This window comes from Lepidochelys kempii, chromosome 3 (assembly GCF_965140285.1).
Source record: "Lepidochelys kempii isolate rLepKem1 chromosome 3, rLepKem1.hap1, whole genome shotgun sequence".
Taxonomy (NCBI): domain Eukaryota; kingdom Metazoa; phylum Chordata; order Testudines; family Cheloniidae; genus Lepidochelys; species Lepidochelys kempii.
This window is the reverse complement of record NC_136382.1, coordinates 134994869-134998935: the sequence shown is the minus strand read 5'-3', so window position 1 is coordinate 134998935 and position 4067 is coordinate 134994869. Positions and strand designations below refer to the sequence as shown.

The 4067-nt window shown below is 40.8% G+C and overlaps 1 pseudogene; it reads left to right on the top strand.

The window, feature by feature from the left end:
- Nucleotides 1-2781: 2781 nt before the first annotated feature.
- Nucleotides 2782-2966, top strand: LOC140909848 (U1 spliceosomal RNA; annotated as a pseudogene).
- The last annotated feature ends 1101 nt before the right edge of the window (nt 2967-4067 follow it).

Here is a 4067-nt window from a genome sequence, read left to right as displayed (position 1 = left end):
AGATGTGGTTTCCAACTGCTCTCATCATGTGCTTCCTTATGAAACTCCACAGAGAGAGAGACTTGGCTCCAGTACAGATTTAAAGGGCCCATAACCGGTTAAACTATTCTTGTCACATACAAGTACACATATGAGTGCTAGGTAATGTGGTGCTGATTCTTGTCTGTCTTTACATATACACACATTACCCAGCGTGGCTCTCCACCTTGTCACAAACACACACACATTCAGAGAATTCCTACATAACGTAGCTCTGATTTCTGACACACCCAGGAGCGCTATCTGGTGCAGCACTGATTCTTGTCTGTCTCTCTCTATACACACACACAAAGTGTAGCTAAGATGTGTGTCACATACACATACACTCAAATAGTTGCTATATAACATGGCTCTGATTTTTGCCGTGTGTGTGTGTGTGTGTGTAAAAGAACGTGGCTCTACCCAGTTCTTCGAGGGGGAGTGGGGGGAATTGAATAAGTAAAAGTTTTAAACGGCAACCTAAATACTGGTTTCAACTAGCAGGCAGCAGAACATTATGTAACTAATCCCTGGATTCATGAAACAGAGTCAAGGTTTGCTGACTGCAGATATTCCGCCTCCTCCTCTCCCCCTTCCTCTCAGATTCATGAACTAGTTTTCAGATTCATGAATCACTTAGGAGCCAGTGAGGGGAAGGGAAAAAAATAGTATTGATCTAATTTCAATAGAAATTGGCTCATGATGATCATGCTGGCTGCTGAGAGTTTACACGTCTGGAGGCTAGTTCCATTATCTGCCTGCAGCAAGAAAAAACCCTATCTTAAAAATGTTGCTCTAGCTTCATTTTAAACTACAGCACTATGTCCATTGCTGCAATTTATTCTATCTTGGTTACCATGCATAGGGGGCCTGGTTCAAAGTCCGTTGCAATCATTGCACATTGACTTCTGTGGGCTGTGAATCAGGCCCACACTTCTATGCACTATATAGCCTCCCGGCTTACTCAATCTTCTTTTGATTTTATATGCAGCTTAAATACACCGCAAATACATAGGAAAGCCAAAACAATTTGGTGCAAGCATTTTCCCAGATTTTCCTGTCCCTTACAATACCCTGCAGCCGAACATGTGGCTGGCTCCTGAGTGCAGAAAAGTCAGACAGGACTTAATTATTTTATATGTAAATAAGATAGTTTTTTTTTTTTAGTTTTTTTTTCTTGGAATTACTTCTGTAATAATGAAAACTCAAACCTAAAATGCAGATTAAAAGGTGATCAACCTGAATCACTCAAAGCCTGCACTTTCCCCCACTTTAAAAAGGGATCACTGTCAAATTATGAGTTGTCTGACAGTTTAAACAATCCTGCCTGGCTGATTCCCTTTCTTGTATTATGGTATTTAGGAGTCAATGCCATATTTCAGAATCTAAAGATGGATCTGAACTGGAACAGCAGATCTGAATATCTCAACTGAGGTTTGGATCCAGAGCTTGGAGTGCATCTTTACTCTAGTCCTACAGTAGTCTGTTAATAGAGTCGTTTTATTTAGGAGGCTTTTATACACTGCAGGGCATGGGAGATCAGTGCAGAGGAAACCAGGGGATTCTCCACCTTCCCCCACAAACTCCAAACATCTTTCTGTGTTGGACTTAAATATTCAGTCTTTTCTAGGTGAATTCATTTCCCTCCTCTTCCATCGATTCTTCTATGGTTTGCATTATTGTTTAACTATATTACATGATGCTGCTTCACGCCTCAGTATTGAGATCACTTTATGGCTCCTTCACCTTCAAGGAATTATATCAATAAACCACTGGAGTTCTGCATCTCCTCCCACAGCAAAACAACTGGATAATGACCTATATATGTTTGGATCCAATATCTTGAATATAAGGTTTGTATCCCTCTTCTTCAAATGTGCTGTTTTGCCATCCCATGTTTGTTTCACTTGGCACATATCTGATGATGTGATGTTTACTTCCTTTTTATCACTGCAACACAAGAGACAGTGTGAGAGGCCCAAAGGGGATTTCTGTGCTTTAAATGAAAGCTCAGTCAGTGGCAATAAATAAATAAATAAATAAAATCTATCCATCTCTATATACATAGCTTTCTGCAGCTATGTATATCTCCCCTATATACAGTACTTATACAACTTAGCATTTTTGATTTTTCCTGTTTGCCTTCACTTTCTGAGTTGACAGAAATCACTGAATATTTGTCAGCACTGGACAAACAGGAAGAGCCGAATGATCCAAAAAAAAATTGAATTTTTTTTATTATTTTGCATTTGGTGATTCGATTTTTCCACTGTCTGTCTCTCTCTCTCACTCACACACACACACGTATGTGATGATACACTTGAGTTGGTAGAATCTCTCTCTCATACACACATGCACACAAAATGTATATGATGATAAACTTGAGTTGGTAGGAAAGCTTTATGTAACAGCCACTCAGTCTAAGACTCACAGTGCAGGAAGTGTTCTGTTTCCAAAGTTCCACATAAAAACTGGCAGCACATCAAACCTTCTGTTTCATAACAGACTAGAAATAGGATTTTCTAGTACCATTCAGAGAATGCTGCTTATTGTGCAGGGAGCTGGAATTTTATGAATTGTTAATGGTTAACTAAACAATGGCCTGAAAATTCAGTGGCTTTTTTCAGAATGACTGATGTGTATACTGTACCAGTGAGGCTGTCTGGAGGCAGTCATTCCAGCCAGACCCTGCCCATTAATAATTGAAGGCACCTTTTCAAAGAATTAAGATCCTTAAATAATTAATAACAACTACATAATTATGTAATTAGCTGGCAGGGGAGATACCATGATCATGAAGGTGGCTTTTCTAGGATGAGGCTCATCCATTGCAATCCAGATATGCTGACTCCTGCAATTTCCTTAAATGCAGGGACCTTCAATGCATAGTTTGTGGAGGTTGGTGAAGCAGTGTGTGTGTTGGGGGAGATGCATTCCTGTGTCCCCTGGAATATAACTGTAGAGAGGCAATGTGATCTAGTGGTCAGAACACAGCATTAGGAACAAGGTCGTTGGATCAGGGTATGACCTTAACCTATCTGTCTCTATTTCCCCCTCTAAAATCAGAACACATCCACCTTGGTAATGTACCTGGTGATCCATATGTGAAAAGTGCTACGTGAGAGCTAAATCATAATAATAAATGGATTAATGATCTCATTGATAGAAAGATGCCTTCCCCCCCATACAGCTCATATCAATTAAGTTTACCTTATTGTTTCCTTAGTTTCATTGATTGCCATGTAATCCCCAGTTTTTCTCCTGGAGTAAATTGTATATTTTCCGAGATTTGGGGCTGTATTGTGCCTAGCCCTGCACAGGTGCCCAAGGGGAAAAGAGGCAAGTAATATGAATAATACCTTGCTCTTAATTCCTAAATCTCAAAGATCTTTACAAAGGAGGTCTGTATCCCTATTTTACAGATGGGGAAAGTGAGACTCATAGGGGTAAAGTAACTTGCCTCAGGTTTCTTGCCAGATCAGTGGTACAGCAGGGAATAGAACCCAGGTCTCCTGAGTCTCAGCTAAGTGCTCAAGCCGCTAGCCCATAGCACCTCTCTTTTCATGCATCTGCAGGAGCTGACCACCAATACACTGAGTACGGAGCGTGTAGAGATTAGCACAAAGATAGGTGCTAGCTTCAACATGGCTGAAGAGGGGAACCATGGGCCCTGCTCAGGGGATATGCATGCCACACTCCATAGAGAGAAGGTACAATGGCTGCTCTCTTCTTCTGCTTCTGGGAATCTCAAAGAGAACTCTGCCAGATGAGGCCCCAGAGCTTTCACATCACCATAATCAGCCCCTTTTTGATTAAAATGTGTCTATTTTCAAGCACAGAGAAAAGTGAGTGCATTAAATAGATTCACGGAGATGGGAAGGACCTATGAATTCATCTTGTTCATTCCCCTATCCTTTTTGATGAAGAGTTATTCCCTCTAGGATATCATCCAGTACTTTGTCCAGTCTAGTTTCCAATCACCCATATGATGGGGCTTCCCTTAAGAGACTGTGCCATCCTCTAATCTAACCCGCTGTTGGGAAACAAAT